We start from the raw sequence: 20,567 nt of genomic DNA on the forward strand, positions 1-20,567 counted from the left end.
AATCAGGGACCAAAGATTTGCACAGCCCTACTGCCCGTCCCTTCCCTGGCCTGCCGCATGCCATGCTGAAAGGCTGCCTGTACCACTTGTGGCACATGTGCCTAGGATAGATAAAAGACAGAAGCGTGGGGGGCTCTCCAGCTTGCTTGGCAGCAGACCTGGAAGTGGACCAGAAGCACTTCTGGTCCACTTCCAGGTCTGCCAGGGAGCGTGCAGGGGGGACCCCCCCCACCACCACCAATGCCTCCCCAGCTCAGCAACTAGTATCTCCTGGGTCTGGGGGGTACCCAAGCCGGGAGGGTGTGTGTGTCGGGGAGGGCCAGCACACTCCCCAATGGACCTGGAAGTATGTCCAGTCCACTTCCAGGTTCGCCGCTGAGCACATGGAGGGCCCCCCCTGTGCTCCAGTGGGACGCTCCATCCACCCCAGCATTGCAGCTTTCACAAGCCATGCTGGTACCTCCAGATATGTAGAAAAAACATTTAAAGCTGTGTCTATGGCCGAATCGCTGATTCTCTGAATTGGCATCAAATCTTCAGATTCAGCCTAATTGAATCAGGGACAGTGATCCAAATCAAATCGAATCACTATCCCCGATTTGGGCCGAACCTGAATCCAAATAGAATAGGGCCTGCTCCACAGACCCCTAATAGGTAGTGCAGCAGGAGATAGAGCAGAAAGCAGAGCAGCAGATCTGGAAGGGAACATAGGGCAAGAAAGCAGAAAGCAAAGCAGAAGATGAAGCAGAGAGCATAGGGAAAAGAACAGAAAAGTACAGCAGCAGATCAGGCAGGGGAAAGGATCAAAGTGGCACTCTACTCTGGGAGAGTGGGAGCTAATTTGTAGCATGCCTGCAAAAAAACATTGGCCCCCACTGTCCTAGGCTTTGGGTCATAGAGAGTTTTGAAAAAGACTAAACTTGATTCAGAATTCTGTTGAAGGCAGGGTACAAGGTAAAGGAAAGGTTTGATATGCCTGCAAGTCATGGCTGCTAAGGATACAAGGGGATCATGGGAAGAGGGATTTAATGGTGGGGGTCTACTACAGACCCCCCAACCAAGGGGAGGAGCTGGACCGGGAATTTTCGGGCTAGCTTGCAGAGGCACTTAAGGCAAGGGATGTAGTTGTCCTGGATGATCTAAATTACCTGGACATCTACAGGGAAGAGCAGTCAGCCAGGTTGGACCATTCCAGGAGGTTCCTGGCCAAGGTACAGGACCTCCACTTAACGCAGGAGTGCACAGTCCCACCAGAGGAAATGCCCTGCTGGACCTGGTCCTGTCCACAGGCAATGATCTGGTAAGGGGGCTCCAGGTCCTTGACCACCTGGGTGATAGCGATCATCGCTTGCTGGAATTCACCATCCAGCGCAGGGTGACAAGGGCCTGCAGCAAGGCAGTAGCCCTAGACTTCAAGAGGGCCAACTTCAACGAGTCCTTTTTCAAATATACAGGGAGAATGAAGAAGGCACCAGGAAATGGGGGGCCCCTGCAAGATATGCTGGGCAATCTGGTGGTTGCGCCAGAGGAGAAGGCAGACCTCTTTAACAAATTCTTCACCTCCGTTTTCTTGTGCAGGGACCGGGACTCCCCCACCGTGATTCAAGATGGACTCAAGGGGAACGCCTCAAGACCTAAGGTTGAGGAGGACCGGGTTAGAGCGCTTCTGGAGGGGCTGGACGTGTTAAAGTCAGCAGGTCCAGATGCTCTCCACCCCAGGGTGCTGAGGGAGCTAGCAGGGGTTATTGCAGGGCCCTTGGCACTGCTTTACGAGCGCTCATGGTGCTCGGGCCAGGTGCCAGATGATTGGAAGGTAGCCAATGTGGTCCCCATCTTTAAAAAAGGGAGGAGGGAGGACCCGGGCAACTATAGGCCTGTCAGTCTTACCTCAATCCTGGGGAAACTCTTTGAGAAGATCATCAAGGAGCACATCTGTGATGGGCCGGCATCGGGGATAATGCTCCGGGGCAACCAGCACGATTTCATTAGGAGCAGGTCATGTCAGACCAACCTGATTGCCTTTTACGATCAGGTCACAAAAGCATTGGATGCAGGTGTCGCCGTGGATGTAGTCTTTCTGGACTTCAGCAAGGCCTTTGACACTGTCTCTCACCCCATCCTCATTAAAAAACTAGGCGACTGTGGCATTGATGCCTACACGGTCAGATGGACTGCAAATTGGCTGAAGGGTTGTAGTCAGAGGGTGGTGGTGGAAGGGTCATTTTCGACCTGGGGGGAAGTGGGCAGCGGAGTCCCCCAGCGCTCGGGCCTTGGGCCCGCACTGTTCAATTTCTTTATCAGCGATTTGGACAATGGGGTGAAAAGCAACCTGTTCAAATTTGCTGATGATACCAAAATCTGGGCATGCTAGTAGGGAGGGAAAGACTGCAGCAAGACCTGGATAGGTTGCAAGGGTGGGCTGACAAAAACAGGATGCGTTTCAATATTGACAAGTGCAGGGTGCTGCACTTGGGCAGTAGGAACCGGCAGCACACTTATAAGATGGGAAACTCCCTTCTCGAGAGCACAGAGTCAGAAAGGGATCTTGAAGCCATCACTGACTCCAAGATGAACATGGGCTGACAATGCGAGGTCATGGTCAGCACGGCTAACCGGACCTTATCGTGCATCAACAGGTGCATCTCAAGTAGGGCCAAGGAGGTGATCCTTCCCCTCTATGCGACACTGGTCAGGCCACAGCTGGAGTACTGTGTCCAGTTCTGGGCGCCCCACTTCCAGAGGGATGTGGACAACATTGAGAGGGTCCAGAGGAGGGCCACCCACATGATCCAGGAATAGCAGGGCAGACTCTACAGTGAGAGGCTATGGGACCTGAACCTGTTCAGCCTTCACAAGAGAAGGCTGAGGGGGGACCTGGTGACCATCTATAAACTCACTAGGGGGGACCAGCAGGGTTTGGGGGAGACCTTGTTTCCCCCAGCGCCCCCCGGGATAACAGGGAATAATGGCCACAAGTTGTTGGAGAGTAGGTTTAGATTAGACATCTGTAAGAACTACTTCCCAGTCAGGGCGGCTAGGATCTGGAACTAACTTCCAAGGGAAGTGGTGTTGGCTCCTACCCTGGGGGGCTTTAAGAAGCGGCTTGATGCCTACCTGACTGGGGTCAACTGAGCCCAGTTTTCTTCCTGCCCAGGCAGGGGGTTGGACTTGAAGATCTACAAGGTCCCTTCTAACCCTACTTCTATGATTCTATGACATGCTACAGCATTCTGTACCAGTGTAAAAGTGCATATGTCCAGATATACTGCATTATTGTAATCCTGCATTAGAAATGAAGGCATGTATAACCATAGATTTCATAGACATTCAGGCTAGAAGGGACGTTGGAAGATTGAGTCCAGCCCCCTGCCCAAGGGGCAGGAAGTCAGCTGGGGTCATAGGATCCCAGCAAGATTTGCATCCAAATTTCTCTTGAAGGCGTTCAATGTAGGTGCATGAACCACCTCCAGTGGCAAGCTATTCCAGACCTTGGGAGCTCAGACAGTGAAGAAATTCTTATGTCCAGCCTGAAATGGTCTTGCAGTTTATAACCGTTCGACCTCGTCATCCCTTGGGGGGCTCTGGTGAACAATCGTTCCCCCAGATTCTGGTGAACACCCCTGATAATCTTATAGGTGGCCATCAGATCACCCTGAGCCTGCACTTTTCCAGGCTAAACAGTCCCATGGATCTCAGCCTGTCGTCATAAGGTCTGTTCTCCTGACCTCTGATCATGCACATGGCTCTTCTCTGGACTCTCTCAAGCTTCTCCACATCCTTTTTGAATTGTGGGGCCCAAAACTGGACGCAGTACTGCAGCTGCGGCCTCACCAAGGCCAAGTACAACAGGAGAATGACATCCTGGGATTTGCTTGAGAAGCAAATATGGATACAAGCCAGCGTTTTGCTCGCTTTACTAGCCACAGCATCGCACTGCAGGCTCATGTTCATCTTGTGGTCAATCATGACCCCCAACTCCCTTTCATCCGTAGTGCGAACCAGTGTAGCATTGTCGAGCCTATAAGGATGCTGCAGGTTTTTCCTCCCAAGGTGGAGAACCTTGCATTTTTCGGTGTTAAACACCATCAGGTTCTTGTCTGCCCAATTCTTGAGCCTGTCAAAGTCAGCCTGGATCGCCCTCCTATCCTTAGGTGTAGATGCTTTACCTCAGAGTTTGGTATCATCAGCAAACTTGGCCAGCCCACTTCTGACTCTAATGTCCACATCAGTAATGAAGATGTTGAACAATACAGGTCCAAGGACAGAGCTTTGAGGGACCCCACTGGTCACAGGGCACCATGGCAATTGAGTTCCGTCAACCACCACCCTCTGGGTCCGACCATGGAGCCAATTCCCCAGCCAGCGGATCGTGGTGGACCTAAGGCTGCAGTTGGCCAGTTTTGCCAAGAGATGATCATGGGATACCAAATCGAAGGCTTTTCTGAAGTCAAGATATACGACGTCAATCTCCTCTCCAACCATAATCAGATCAACATCTACTAGTATGACATGGATGGTCCTGGCTAACTGGACATGACAGAAAGCTTTCCTTGTAAATGCTGCTTAGACTACTGTGTCTGCAAGGAACCCAAGAGTATTCCTAAACTACACACTGAACTGAACAACGGGCCCATGTGTGCCATCAGCTAGGGAAGACTACACTGACTGTGAACTCTTCAAAATACATTGTGATGACACTAATCCACGCTATGCTAAACCAGTCATCCTATAGGTTGTTTGAATTTGAGCTTACTTGCTTTTTCACATACAAAATTTAAGTCTATCCTCATTTTCAAGTTCTTGTTAAGTTAGAGTGAGCTGTTACAGGAAAAAAACATTCGCTAGAGTGGGGTTTAGCTGTTCCCAAGAAAGCAGTTTAGATCATAGCAGCCTGGGAAAAAATAAGCAGGCACAGCAAAGTAGCAGCATTTTATCCGTGTCAAGTGCAGAAGGTATTGAACCTCTAAAATAAAAGTTATTCCTTTCCATACCCATAGGAACAATGAAAATTGGTAAGTCTTCATCTTGTTAAGTCAGTATAATGATTGTTTTTATTGTTTCCATGAAGAATGACTTATCTGCATATCAGTTTTTTCCCCATTTTAGCAAGTGAAACTATACTTCAGGAACACCCAAATACTGGAAAGCGTTCAAAGGAAGAACGCAAAAGCAATCTAAGAGCTGGAAAGTTAAGTCCCATGTGTTGTCTTCTGGAGCTCAATGCATTCAGCTTCATGAATTTTGAGAAGCGACTTTGAAAGTACTTAATTGTGGAGATATTTTGTCTTGATGACAAAGGTAATGAATGTAAGCTACAGTCAGAGAAATTCCACCTTTAAATAAAATCTAATTTCTCAATTCTGAGGCTAATTAAAAGTCAAACAACATACTAGGGAAGGTGGTGGATTCACTATCACTTAATTATTTAAAATGAGCTCTCTTTGTAAGAGCTGTTTTAATGCAGGTTCTGGGATCAGGAAAAAGGTACGCAGAAAGAACTTCTCTCAAAAGCATGAGTTTGGGGAGTTGTTCGTTTCTCCCTAGGTTTATTTCTTTAATGCATTCTGTGGAGAGGTGAAAATAACTGATACTGCTTGAATGACAGAGATGTTAAAATATATAAGAAAAAAACCTCATAGTTATGTATAGTTTAAAATTATTACAAGTGAAAAAGGTGTTACCTTTATATAGTTTGCTTTTCGTTCTTTGCTTAGCATGGACAATAAAAATAGATTACTGGTCAGTTTATTTTCTTGTTTTGATGCAACTCTGATGTTACAAAACTGGATGAAAAACACTTAATGCAGATGTTTTAAACAAAAAGCTGTTGCCTTTGAGTGTTTTAAATCTGTAAAAATATTTTTAATATTTGTTCCCTCCTCTTTTTATTCATTTCCTTTCCATGTATTGATAGGACACACAGTTGCACCAAAATTCTGTTGCTGTTGTTTTTTTAAAGCGTCAGCTCCATCAGTGATTTTAACATGTTCACTTCAGCATCAGCCTTTCATGTTTCTTATTTCCTGATTATTCTTATAATTTTCTCACCTAGATGACTGCTGTTCATATAAAATATTTATTTTAAAAGTTTCTTTACACTGGATTGATGTGAATGTGCCCCTGGCAAATCAAATATTTTGACTGAGATTTTTCAAATCAGCCTATGACCCACGTTATCTCTTCATTTGAATGTGTCTTAAAATCCCTTTGACTGCTTTGAAAAGCTCAATCCTACAGGTATTGTAAGCAGCTTTGGTTTTCTGATTAACTGGTGAGCAACCACCAGGAAGCCAGTATGTTTATTTTGTGCAACTTACATAAACACAAATTTCCTCAGCAAAGCCAGAGACAGTGGCAAGTGATGTTTAGTAGAGTTTTCTGTTAATACTTTTATCCCATTTCCTTCTCTTAGCAGAAAAGACAATTTGATCTTCTCAGAGTTCCTACAGACAGATAATACTCCTTAAATCAAGAAAAAGTTGAAGGAAATAATAAAAAAAATGCAAATACTATGAGGTTTTGTCTCCATCAGGCAAAAAAGCCTAAACATATTTCTCATTATTAACGACACTGTGCATGCTCCATTTAATATTACAATTAAATTTCAGCAAGGTGCTTTAAACACTTGTGGCTACTTAAGTCTTCTTTATGGTAGCTATCCTGTTATTATGAGACCTGTATATAATTAAAAATCCTGGATTGAAAATGACTAAGCTGCAATTACTTTAGTTACAGTTGTACAACATGTGATCTTACTGAAAAAACTATTATATTAACATGCAACACATATCAGAACATATCAACAGAACAAGCAAGTAAGTTATAATTAGTAGGAGTGCACCGATAAAGGTTTTTTTGGCCGATATCAATGGCTGATTATTAACCAGACATATCGGATGATACCAGTCCGATAGCTGATATGCAGCCTGGCAGCTTGGAGAGCAGCGTCTGGCTGGTCAGTCTGTAGTGGGGAAGGGGTGTATGTAAGGAAAGGGGCATGAAGGGGACAGATTGAGGCCCCTACAGTGAGGGAAGGAGTGAGGCTGAGGCACGGGCAGGCACTACTAAGGGAGGCTACAGGGTGGACTACAGCCACCCCAAAATTACCCATAGCCCCCCCTCCCAGCACTGCCCCCACCTATCCTGACTGCAGCCCTGGCCCAGCCCCCCACTGAGAAAAGGCCAGCGCAGCCCCTGGCTCAAAGCCCAGAGGACAGCCCACCCTGTCCCTGTGCACATATCCAGGGGGCACATGCCCCCCATGACTTCCCTGGGGGTGCGCACAGCAGCAGAAGCCGCCCCACCTCCCACACAAGCCATCCATGGCTATGTCCCATGCCCTGCCTCGCCCCTGTTTGGGAAGCATCTGCCCCTGCCTCAGCCCCATTCCCTCCCTCACCATGGGGGCCCTGATCTGCACCCCCCCACGCCCCTTCCTTCCCAAAGACTTACCAGCTGCCCAGCTATATTCCTGGGCACAGCATGCTGCGGCTATGCACATGGCGTTTATCAGTGACATTACTGGCTACACTGGCCAAAAAAAGCCGATTGCCAATAACATCAATTTTTCTTTTATCAGTGCCGATAAGATACGGACTGATATATTGGTGTACCTCTAATAATTAGGTTTGGCAGGATTCGACTTTTATTGGTAAATGGTGATAAATGTCAATTTCACCTCATACTCACAGACCGACAAAAAAAATCTCCTTTGTTAATAATCAAAATTTATAGAAAGGGGACATAACAAACATGATGGTTGATGGAGTGCATGATGACAGGGGAAGCAGTCCCATAGAACCGTGCTGACTGTAGTTTGGACTGCAACTCCCTGAAACCCCAGGGGACTGGGTACAAAGGAAGAGGAAGTGACAAAGCGGATGATGGAGCTATGGGTGAGTGGAGCCGGGACTGATGACAGTTCTGCTGCTCAGCTGGCGCAGTCCTATAGTAGTTACATTTGTCATTAATAAACTGTCTGCCCCCCCATACCCACAATTACAGGGCAAGCCATTTTAAGCAGCATGTAGATAGAAGGATATTAAAATGTGAGGAATCCAGTCTATTCTATCCCCTATAAATATTTTATTAAATTACGGTATTGAAAATGGCCACTTAAAAGGGTTCACTCAAAATCACATGAGTATGGTATTTCAAACAATAAATTCTGTTAACTACATTTTTGCCTCCTGTTTTTCTACGAACTGAGATAGATGTGCACGTAGAATACTATATAGAATAGATCCAGGGCAGGGTCAATAGAAATCCACAGACAAGAGGAAAAAAATTATTATCCTTGGAACCCATGGGTCTCCCTGCTGTTTCAGCATGGACTTTTCTGGTTTGCACAGAATGTCTTGTCTACAGTAGAAACAGTTCACTTGTACAGCTGTTAGCAAACCCATATTGGTGCAAGTTCTTTTGCTGCTATAACTCATGTTTGCAGGACTGGTGTAACCATGTTTACAACACAGTTTTCCCTGCATTGTTAACTATGACATGATTTTTTTCACATCCTAACCAAACACAGCTACGTGAGCTAAACTCTTAAATATAGATTCAACCTTAGCCTTTGTTTAAAAAATAATCTAGTTCCTCTGACTACATCCACATTAGACTTTTGTTCAGAAGTAACACTGCATTACAAGTGCAGGCAAAGCATTGGCATTTCTAACAGAGATCACACAGGGGTACTTCTTGTTCTTGGTCAGAACCAGAAGCTTTATAGGATAGCTCACAAAAGCTGTAGTAAGCACACATTGAGTAATATGTCCCTTGATCCTGATATCTAATCAAGATTGCTTTATGCCCTGAAACACAAGATTTAATATCCCTTCCAAATGGTCATTAATTATGAAAACCCTGGATATTTTTCAGATCTATATAAATATCTGTGCCTTTTAAAATATTTATTGCCACCTGTGGCAATGAGCAGCACCATTACTCATGTGTTGTATGACCAAGTATTTCCTTTCTTCATGTTTAATGTCCTGATTTTTAAAAGTAATTGAATATTACCTTCATCTTACAACACTGGATAAAACCATGTCATCCAGCCCAGTTAATTTGTATTAACAGACTACCAGTTATCTTAAGTAAGCTTCAAAGTGCCTATGCTATATTTTTCACTGCTAATCACACAAGAAGTAGCCAATTAATGTGTTTCATGTGGCTGGTGATAGTCTCATGTTTTACAAGGATAAGACTATAAGTTTTGAATATGCAGGGGATTAAATTACTTCCATTATTTTTATAATTAACCATCTATTATCCTTGAAAATTAGAGCAAAACTGATTTTATATCTTCTGTTAAGGAAATATTACACTTCTACAGTGCAGATTCTATAAAGCTTGGCTCTACAGCAGCAAAGCAGTTCAATTTAATAAGCCAATAAATATTTTTAAATGACTCTCCCTTTGCCTTTATAATAGTGTCCAAATTTAGATTAAAAAAAAAGAGTAAATCCAAGTGGAATAAAATGTAGAAAAAAAAGAAACAACATTTTTTCCTGTTCCTTTGCAGTCAAAGGTCCTTTGGCAGAAACATTCTAATTTCTGCAAGAGACTGAAAATATTTTTTGCTTCCATGAAATGCATTAGTCTGAGAATTTGAGATGAAGATTTCTCTTAATAGAAGCTTGCCAATAAAACAATAACCACTAATGGAAAGAAACATCAGACAGACACACAGTTTGTAATTGTAAATTCCTCACAAACTAGTGTTTACTGTACACTTCTTTTTGTCTGCAAGATGTTGATGAGGCACTCCTTAACCAATGCAAATACTGTTTGTAGCGTCTGCAGCTCTTCGTAAGAAGAGGCACTCCAGAAAGTTGCGATTAACAACATTTTCCATTTTTATGGAACCTTTTATGAGAGGATCTATTCTTAAAACAACAATTCAAACACCACAACAACCCAAAGTAGAAAAATATCACAACAACTATTTTACAACTTGGAACGATACGGTACCTACATGTAATATAAGCTGCCCAAAGATACAGAGCTCAAATCAGAGGGCAGAAACAGAAGGAGATATCCTACTATGCTCTTTGACATGTCACTGTCTTGCTTGCTGGCTAGCAATTTGTTAATAAGTCTTAGGAACCCCAGGAAACAAGGAAATTTGTCAAAATGAATGGCATATTGTACACTGGTACAGTTTGAGATTGTATGACAGGATGCAGCTCTTATCCACCCCACCTGCAAGGCTTCCAAAGGCCATTACAGCACATCAATACTCCGTCGAGTTTTTTCTGCACCTGACCTAGACCCAGAAATGCAGTCAGTGCTGATCTCAAGCCCTGACAACCCCATGTGTAGGGGTAGGCCCCAACAGCCAAGGTGTGCTCTGACAGGAACCCCACTGGAGAAGTGCTCGTGGTGCGGCCCTGTCAGATTCCAACGAATCTGTGAATTCTGCCTGAAGACCTCGTCCCAGGTTTGCTGCTTGAGTCCTGTGAATACCTTGTCGCTACAAGGACAAGAGAAGGAAGGAATGAAGGATGGGAACCCCAGTACTGAACAGTCATCCTTCCTTTTCCTCCCATTGTGTGCCAGAGCCGATAGCATATATTTTTTTTTCTCCCTAATGTCAATGGAGAAAATAGGTTTTCTGGTCAAATGCACTCAGTAACCTAAACCCCAGACATGCAGAGACCCCTGTCCTACCACCTCCCTGCCACGAGAATTTCTACGCTACAATTCCCAACCCACACAATTTCTCCACCCAGAAGCACCTAAAAATGGTAAGGCACTGTCTTTCCCCTACAAAATCTTTCCCAAGATTTTGCAGGGGAAGTGTATCAACAGCAAAACATTAGTCCTCCCCATAGTCTTCTCAATACGCCAAGATTTCTCACTTTATCCAGTAAGTCTCTTCCAACGAAATCCCCCGCACTTCTTACAATTTGTATTCAAGAAAAAGGGCGGGTTCTTCATTCCTATTAAATAACGTTCTACTGCAAATTGCTTTGTTCCCAGTGTTCAGTGTAGTTGGCCGCTTGAGTTAAAGCCCACGTCTTCACTACCCAAAGCTGAGGGAGGGGAGAGTAGGGTTCATTAAGACAGTCGATTCCTGTTAGTTGTCACACTACAAGACTCTTGAGGAAACAAGACACCAGTAGTGTTTGCCCTGAGGTGGGAAGGCAAGATTAATGCAGTCCCCCCCTGCCAGGACTGACATCAGCGAGCTGCATCAAGGTAACGACAGAACCCCACCGCGGCGGGATTTTACAGCGAGATACCGAACGGCTGTAAAAATCCACGGCACCTTTTTGGGCACAGACACACAGCCGAAGCCTACGGGATAGTCCAGCCTGCCGACATGAAAAGTATGAACTTCTGTGTCTTCAGGAGGGTTTTCTCTCCCAAACACAACCCGCCACCCTGCCCCGAGGGGAGGCACAGCTTCAGTCCTGCACCTGCGCTGCTCACCTTCACCGCCCGGTCCATCTGCTCAGCGCTGCCTTCTCCACCTCACTGCCTGCCTCTGCCTCTGCCTCCTCACCAGTTTTCCTCCAACATCCGGCCCTTCTGCTTGCACTTGGGGCCACTCTTGGGGGGGGGGGACGGCTGTGGGGTTCCCACTCGCCAGCAGCAGGCGATAGGAGCGCCTGGACCAGGGCTGTACCCCCCGAAACTGTGGGCAAAGGGAGGGGGAGTTGGGGGGCAAGAGCTAGCTGGTATTTACAACCCCCCCATCCCTACAGCACCGGACCCCCACTTCTCACCTCACCCCCCACACAGCAGCACACGGCCCCCCCCCCCATGTGGGGTACTCGCCTTCCCGCCCACAGCACAGCTCCCCCTTCACACCCAGCCCCCACACCCCGCCAGGCACCCTCCAGCCCCCCCACACCACTGAGGTACCCCGTGAGGCACTACCCCAACTCCATGACGAGCCCCCTCAGCCCCGCACGCCTCATGAGGTGCTCCCTCGCCGCCCCCCACACCTATGAGGCCCCCCACACCCCATGAAGAGTCTCCTCAGCTCCCCCCACACCCTACGAGGTGCACCCCCGACACCCCACGAGTCCGCCTACACCCCGAGGTGCCCCCCCCCCACGAGGTAACCCGTCACTGCCCGCCACAGCCCGTGAGGAGCCGCCTCACCCCGCCGGCCGCCCGCGGCCCCACTGAGCGCCGCCCCGCCCCCCCCGGCGGCGGTGTGCGCGTGCGCGGGCCCCGCCCCCATCCGGGTCCCCGGTGCGGTGCAGCAGGTCGGTAGGCGGGAAATGGCGCCTGGCTGCTGAGCGGCTGCGGAGCGCCGAGCCCCGGCGGCGGCGGCGGCGGCGTCAACACAGCGGCGCCCGCCCGCCCCCCCCCGGCCCCCGGCGCCGCCCGCCCCCCCCCGCGCCGCCGCCCCGCGCCCGCAGGTGAGTGTCGCCGCTTCCCTCCCTCCTCCCGGCACCGGCTCCAGGTGGCCGCGCTCGGGGCCTCCCCGGCGTGAGGGGACGCGCCTCACTCCCGCCCGCCGCCCGCCTGTCACCCCGGCAGGCCGAAGCCTGCGGGCATCCCCCCCCCCCCCCCCCCAGTGCTGCGCGCGCCTCCCCGCCCCCCACACCAACGGCTTGTTTGGGGGGAAGCTGCCCCCCCCGCCCGCCTCGCAACATGTGGCCCCTCGATGGAGGCAGGTTTGGGAAACACTCCTGTGCCCCCTCGCAGTGGGGGACCGCCGCCTCGATTTGTAACGACCGCGCCTCCCCGCTTGTGTATGCGTGTGTAAAAAATAACAGTGAGGATCACTGTGCGGGACTCGTCCGTCCGTCCGTCCGTCCCTCCTTTTTCTGTTGTTGTTGCCGCCGCCGTTACGGCGAAGCATTCACGTCCGTTCGCTAGCTGCCGCTGCCTCGGGCAAGTCACTTAACCTCTTCCGCCGGCTCCCCGTCAGCGAAAGGGGAGGATCGCCGCCCCTCGCAGGGTGCTGCCGCACGAGTTAGTGTTGCCCGAGGGCCCCGCGCCAGCGTGGAGCGAGGGGTTGCTCGTTAACTCTCCCGGTGCGCTGACGGGACAGCTCGGGACCTTTTACACACGGGCGGACGGACGGACGGACGGACATGGGCGTGGAGAGATGATGGCTGACCCCGAGTGCACGTCGAGTCCGTGACGGTCGGTCGGTCGGCCGGCGGGGGGGCTTACGGCGCCCCATGTTTTATTCTTGTGGTCTGCTGCATGCTGCTGTGTTTACGTCTGTAAAACCGGCAACTTTTCCCCAAAGATCATCCACCCCCCCCCCCCCCCCCCGAAGTTACGATTGTGCTTCCGAGTTGGATGGTTAGAAAGGCCGAGAGCACGCCCGACCGCCGCGTCTCGCCTACCTGTAGATACTCGAGATGCCGTAAACGCTCCTTGCAAGGCAGCTTCCCAGTCCGGGCCAAATTCATGCAGATTACATAAGTCATTCTTCACTTATTTCACCCGCCTCAAAATATATAGTGTGGTATTGTGGTTGAAACTTAATCCTTTTCCCGCCGGCCTCAGGATAGGGGCCGAAAAACGACTACATTTGACTTCGTAGTTATTTCCCCCTCTACCCTACATCAGTGTTGTGAGGCTTCGCATCGCGTTATTAGACTTTTTTTTTTTTTAAGTTGTTAAGGGGGTTCAGAAAGTAGTGTTGTAATTTATTTTTTAATCTTAAAAATGCACATGCAAAGTGATGACTACTTTCCATCTTGAAACCTACGCTCAGCCTAAGGGGAGAAGAAGCGTCGCTATGAAAGAGGTCTTGTTCTGCTCATAGAGACGTGGGGCTGGGAGGGACCTCCAACCCCCATATTCTCCAAAAATGACATAAGACAAACTGTATTGCTTATTGGCAGGTAGGCAAGCTGACTAATGTTCTCAGTTCCCTTTTTAATAATGCTAATTCAAATATACTCTTCAGCCCTGCAGCATCTTTCATTATATATTCCCCCCTCCATAGTAGTTTTTTTTAATGATGTCCATAGGTGTTTGTCTTTGCTTGATCCATTGTTTAGTGAAAACAAGCAAATATTAAAACTGGAGATTATCCTGCTACTCTGACTTGTAGGAGTAAAACAAGTATTTTTACATGAAGCTGTTGGGAGGGGGTGCACAGTGCAGGGGAAGACCACCACAACATGCCTTCGTAATAAGGAGGAAAAAAAAAAACAAAAAACAAAAACCAACAAACCAACCGTGTACAGGTGGAGTAACAGCAAAAGATGAAACAAAAAGGGTTTGATCACTAGCTGTTGTAATTAGTTATCTTGAAAGAGCATTAAACTCTTATTCAAAAGCTCTTCAAGTTAAGAGGAAGAAAGAGGAGAATCCCAAATAAGGATGATTGAAATTTGTCTCTACCTAGAACTTTTGTCACTTAAAAAAAAAAAAAAAAAAAGAAAAAGTATGTTAAGTGATGTCATGCACACTTATATGGACTTGAGTATTTTCTGAACAGTTCCTTTGGATTGTCTGAGGTTTTCAGGAATAGCCAGTTTGTAGAGTGGTCTGTTTGTGGTGCAGAGCAGCAGATAACTGGTTACTTTGGTTTTCACTTATCCTCAGCCACATAAGTGACCTGTCATCTAGCTAGAAATTGGTTGTGGCACACTTTAGGACCCATCTAGTGATTTAATAGAAGTGCACCATTTGCCCCGTTTTGGCTGGTGTTCTAAACCTAAGGTATCTTGGTCTCAGTTTCCATATGGTGAGGAAAACACAAATCTCTGCCCCAAAGCTATCCCATTAGTAGGGCAGTGCTTTTTGGTAGCACCAGTTACGTCTAGTAATGGCAAACAGATTTGAGCTTGTTTCCTGGCACTTAAAAGGGATGTTAGGAATGGTTACTTACCTTCTTTTTTTTTGGGGGGGGGGGCCCATGTGGAAATCAGAGTTTGTCTTCTAGCAGTGTATTAAAATATTAGCGATTACAAACAAACTAGTATTATAATCTAAACTCAACTTTACTGCTTCATGGGATTTGAGCTGTTCCCTAACCCTCAGTCTGCTCATTCTTTGGACTGTCCCTAACCACCTACTGCCTGCATGTTTATTGTTTTTACATTTTGCTCCGCCAGGCCAAGTACAAGAGTCAATACAAATAGGACCTTAATTTGTACTTTATGAAAAGTTATCCCAAAGCCGTCTCCTCGGAGTTCCATATTCCCATTTTCCCCTTCTTTTCCCCCCACTCCTCCCCCTCCCCCCCAGCATTTTACTCGACTCCTTCTGATTCATTAGTATTAAGGAGGTAGTATATTAATCAGTATGACCTGTTATCAACCTAGGAAGTAAAGGAGTAAGTGTGAGCCAAGTTCTTGCTTCACTCGGTAGCAGCTTGCACTTGCAGATGCATCTTCTAAAGAGGCAACATTTGGAGTTTACTTTTCTTCTTCTATGTTAGAGTGGCACAAGTATCTCATTGCAAATTACAACTTAGGATGGAAGAGACTTGTTGCTCTTATGCAGTGGAGGACTGACAAGCTCCTACACATTCTAGTTCATCTCATCTTTGGGAGGTCTAACCTTGCAAAGCATTTTAAATATTGTATGTTATTACACTAAAGTGCAGTTCCTATTGCAGAGACTAATGTGTCTGCATGTAGTACTCTTATGAAAATTAGAACTCAAATGGATCAAGCTAATCAGTAAATCTATTGAGAGTGTTAAGTTTCAGATACCATTATTTACAGTTTTAAAACAAACTAATACATTTTATATTTGCACGTGGAAAGTTTTAATAGCAGAAAGATTAAGAGCAAAATCCTATACGGTGATCACTTGAAGAGATGGAATAGGGGGATCTTCTGTTGAAATATTGTTTTCCAAGTTAGTGTTACTAAACAGTTAGTTTGATCCAAAGTCTTAAAAAAAGAAAATGAAAAACAAAACTCCAACCAAAAAACAACAGAACAAAAACAACCCCACACACCTCTCCTTTCTTATCTTTTGTATGTGATCAGATGCAATTAGGGGGCAAGGACTATTTTTAAAACAGTAAGTTAGGATGCAAGACACCAAAACGGTATTCTCAGTCTGCCTAAAACCCACAGGATGACTAGGGCAAGTCACTTTTTTGCTAACAGTCTCCTCACCAGTAATTGATTCAGCCTCCTTTGTAAAATACCAAGATCTATGACTAAACCTGTGGTAAGTAGCCGTGTATCTGTTGGTGAACAATATTAAGCTTAAGCACTTGGCCAAAAATAATACTGAAGGCAATATATAGCCTACCTGTTGCACTAGACTTAAGAATCCAACCTACTAAGTGCCATAGAATAGTAGTTCACCATTTTTGATCTTATGACCCTGTCTTCTTATCCCTCAGATTTTCACAGCCTCTTTGCATTTGTGCAGGGCTGATTGCCTCTCTGTAGTGGTAGTTAGGCTGCCTGCAGAGAGAATCTCAGGCAGGCAGGGTAGTACCATTTGGAAGTTAGCATGTGCAGAGCCACCCAACATCTCAGCACTGATCTGTACAACCCTGCTAGATTATTTCTCTTTTGGGCAGAGGCAGAAGGATGAAGGGGAAGAGCAAGGATGGTCACTTACTTCCATATGCCTTTACATACCTGGTTGAGAATCACTAGAGTAGGTAGTTGAACAGTATTTAAAATAAGTATTATATATGAATGTTTGGCCTACCAGAGAAAAATATCAGAGTCCTAACTTACACTTTCTATGGAAATGATAAGAAATCAAGCAAAGCTGTATAGCCTAAAGGAAGTCTGTCAGTCTCTCTCTCAGCTTCACATCAACTGGATACCAACTTTCTCAAACAGGAAGTTATGCCTTAGTCGAAGCCTGTTAGAGTGCAGAATGAACTGTGGAACAGTGCCAGATGTTACCATAATCATGTCTAATGTAGGCAATTAAGTAGTGGTACAAGATCATTCACAGGTCTGTTTTGGACTTTGCTACAGTTTTAAATTCACAACATTTACATTTCGTAAGTGTACTTTAAGAATAAGCTTCTTGTGAGGTGGGGGGGGAGGGAGGAGAGTTCCTGCATAACAATTGTTCAGTACACTTGTAAGTAGGCTTCAGAAGTCCCCCAAAATGAAAAAAAATCCCTGTGAATTAGTACCTCTCACTTGATTCAGTATTCCAACATACATTTTATCATCTGATTATCCATTTTGTCCCCAAAGCCATGGCATAAGGAGCATAAGGGTGTATTCATTCCAAAACTGTTTGCCCTTTCTTAATAGTTAGGTCTCCACAGCATGTGCTTCGGGAGTGTGGCATATCTCCTCAGTAGCTGGGGACATAGAACAATTTGAGAGAGGCAAGTTTAGCCTTGTTTTGGACTGTGCTTTAGAGATAGTTAACTCAAATTGACATCTTATCTTGTAAACCTCAAGTCAAATCAGAGTAATTGTTCTTTGGCCCAAGTTGTACTGATCACATTAAGAGTTGTAGCTGAACAAGTTTAGCATGTTCTTAAGTTACTATGATTTGACCCATATTTTAAGACTTACTATTCAGAGTAAAGTAGTTAACCCAGTCTAAAGTTTGCTTATCCTAGAGGCTTTGCTGGTATGCTATATCAGCATAGCAGTACTGTCAGACTCCCCAGGGAAGAGGCACAAAAGGAATTCTGTTGCCAGTTTCTGCACAGGAAGGGGTTCGCCTATATTTATATCACTAGATCAGTTGGTAGAAGAACGTGTGTCCCTATACTCACTCCAAAGAGACACAACTAAGCTGACAAAAGTTAATAGTACAAGCTTAGCTCAACATCACACTCTTAAAAGCTTGTACAGATAAGTCCTTCCTTAGACAATCTCCAAATGGTGAATGGCAGATACTGGTACTAAGCACCACTTTTTTTTTTTTGTGTGCATATTGCACAGTGGGGCCTTACCTCATCTAGCGTTGGAGCCTGCTGACACCTCTTTTCCCCCTTCTGCAGTCCACCAGGCACAGCTTGTTAAACTGAAGTATTTTCATATTCTCTTCTTGAGAGAGGGCTGTCTTGGTTTATTAACACAAAGTAACAGTAATGTAGACTTAATAATTCATGTTGTCCCCTCCCCAGCATACTGACTCTCTCTTAAAGTCTTTTTCACCTCAGACTGGCCTTTCCCTGTACCTGGTAGAGAGGGCTTTTTTCTTTAGAGCTATTTTAGATTTCACTCCTCTTCAGCTTCATCTTTCAAGGACAGCTAGCCAGTTTTTCCTGGCTCCTAGCATTATCATGCTAAACAAAACAGGCTCCATCTTATAGGAAAAACGTGCTTTGGGGCTATCATGTGATACCTGGTCACCTGGCTCGTCACCTGGGAGAGAGGTGGGGCTGAGTGCATCCTCTTAGAAAGGTGGTCAGCTCTGTTACCCTAGCTGTTTCAAGAAGTGTGTGCATGCCCACTTACACATTTTAAAATAATTAATTCTTTCAAATCATGAAACATAGTTGGAAAATAGTTGCATTGTTTCTGCATTTACTGATGAAAAGGGTAGAGCTGCCTGTGGCTCTCAGATCAGTTTTCTAGAAATGACAGGAAGTTTCACTAGGGGTATAGACCTATAGATACCAGGAATAGCTATTAAAAAGCTAAATGTACTTAGAGGCCTGGTCTACATTGGATTTAAATGTGTGATCTTAGATTGAATTACCTACCTCAATCTAATTAACACCTTTAAAACTCTAGTTAGGACAAAGCAATTGTGCTTTAGCACTAGCTAAACTGATTTAATCATGACTGAAAAAAAAACGCACTTTTTTGGCTATCAAGACAGAACTTGTGGTTGTTAACGGAAAGGAGCAAATTAATTAGTTGAATCTTAATATTTTCTTATAGCTATTCTTAAAATATGTAAGGGTTTGAAAGTGGTACACATGATTCTACCATAAAAAAAAATGTCATTTGGGTTTAGATCTCCCTACCTTATTATTGGTTGTGAGGCAAAAATCTTAGAATCTGTTTAAGGGGGGGGGGGGGGGCTATATCTACAGCACACCTGGAAGAAATATATGTTAAATATAACCAGCATGGAGTCACAAGGGGTGTCATGATTAACTAAGCTGTTGGAGTTGTTTGAAGATATTTCTACCTTGATGGGGGATATACATATATTTCAGAAACTATTTGATAATCAACCTCAAAAGCATAAACATGCCTTAGATCACTGTATAAAGAGGTTTTCAAATCATAAACTGGTTTCAGACCAGGAAAGAAAGGTCTCCTGTGGATGGTTTCCTACTTCTCAAAATAAAAAGAGATTACAAGTAGAATGTTCTGACACCCTTTTATTTCTGTATATTTTTCTCTTCCCCTTTTTATTTCAGGGAGCCAGTAACATCAGGGAAGAAGGTATGACTACATATGTTCCTGCATATGTACTCTTTCCCAGTAGTATACACCATTTGAAAATAACTGTAGTCTTGTATATGCATAGAGTTTCTGCCTTTATAATTATTTAGTTGGGGAGAAGGGTGATTACTGAATTAGTTACATTATTAGAACTGCTAGTCTGGATGCAATTAGGCTAGTTGAGTTGTTTGTTTTTTTCATATTTCCATATGGGAATAAGCCCTATCTTGTATCCTACTAAAACTGCACCTGTGTTTGGATGAGGGTGTACTGGTTTAATTACATCAGTAGAGTTATAGCAGTATACATTTTTTGTGCATCTCTAGATTTACAGATGGCGGGAGACCAGTTGTGCTCATGTTGCTTTTGTGCTTCCCATTAGGATACTGTGTGGCTATTCTGTGAGATTCACATGTATGTAGCAAAACAACTGGCAGGTTGGAGGAACAGTCACAGTTGCTCCATTTTCCTGTTAAGGAAAAGTTATGCTGGGTGTAGAGCAGCTGAAATAAAGTGTTTCACTTTTACAGTCACTTTAGAGATTAAAAATTCAAGTGTCTTGTTGAGATGTTCAAATCTAAAGTTCTTCATTGGTGACATCTCAATCTGATACTAAAGATGTGGGTAAGGCCTCAATCACAGCTCTGGTAATTTGATTAATGCAATCCTCAGACTGTTTGTGTCTCACTTACAAAAATCATATCTTTGTAAGTAGCAGAGTCAGAGTGCTGTAGCTGTGGTGGTCCAGGAAATATGTGAGAAGCAAGATTTACTGATGATCTTTTATTGGACCGACTGTATAGTTGGGAGAGATGCAGACAAATGTTTGGGCACAAAGTGCCCTTTTTCAAGTCTGGGGCCTTCTTTGATATCAATACCTTTTAAAAACATTCTACTATCATTATCTATAATTATTATTATTCATTATGTGTATTATGGCAGTGTCTAAAAGCCAACCAAGAATGCACCCCCATCATACTAGGCACTGTAAAAATGCAGAATAACAGAAGGTCCCTGCCTGAAAGCGCTTACAGTCTGGACAGAAACAGGAGGTATGGAAGGAATATTTCATACAAACACAGTAATCAGAGCACAACTAACTGTTTTGTTTGTTCTACTTTTTTGGTGGTGAGTTTACTTAGGAAGATATGACAAGACATGGAGAGGGGAGCATGGGGACAAGGTCAGGAGAGAAAAATGTAAGAGGGGCAGGTGTGGAATGAAGCTGATGTGAAGAAATTTTGAAAGGGACTGGGAGAGTGTGGGAGCAAATGGCTAGTTGGC

The 20,567-nt window shown here is 45.2% G+C and overlaps 1 protein-coding gene and 2 long non-coding RNA genes across 4 annotated transcripts in view; 1 reads left to right on the plus strand and 2 right to left on the minus strand.

Moving 5' to 3' along the window:
• Window positions 1-5,513: 5,513 nt before the first annotated feature.
• On the minus strand, window positions 5,514-12,179 carry LOC109285554 (uncharacterized). 2 transcript variants are annotated; one of them, XR_009455493.1, is made up of 3 exons: window positions 12,115-12,179; window positions 11,437-11,641; window positions 5,514-11,036 (listed from the first exon to the last, which is right to left on the minus strand). It is a non-coding gene; the product is annotated as an uncharacterized LOC109285554 (long non-coding RNA). The 2 variants fall into 2 exon arrangements; XR_009455492.1 differs by having other exon boundaries at window positions 5,514-10,474; window positions 12,115-12,178.
• A 70-nt stretch (window positions 12,180-12,249) lies between these two features.
• CTDSPL2 (CTD small phosphatase like 2) overlaps window positions 12,250-20,567 on the plus strand; it is a 56,512-nt gene continuing 48,194 nt past the window's right edge. The window contains exon 1 of the mRNA XM_014601152.3: window positions 12,250-12,377. The gene's annotated coding sequence lies outside the window, so the exon portion shown is untranslated. The remainder of the gene's footprint in view (window positions 12,378-20,567) is intronic.
• Window positions 15,506-18,237, minus strand: LOC109285560 (uncharacterized). Its single transcript, XR_002093341.2, has 3 exons — window positions 18,062-18,237; window positions 17,834-17,943; window positions 15,506-17,227 (listed from the first exon to the last, which is right to left on the minus strand). It is a non-coding gene; the product is annotated as an uncharacterized LOC109285560 (long non-coding RNA).

Source organism: Alligator mississippiensis, chromosome 11 (assembly GCF_030867095.1).
Source record: "Alligator mississippiensis isolate rAllMis1 chromosome 11, rAllMis1, whole genome shotgun sequence".
In the NCBI taxonomy this organism is placed as follows: Eukaryota; Metazoa; Chordata; order Crocodylia; family Alligatoridae; genus Alligator; species Alligator mississippiensis.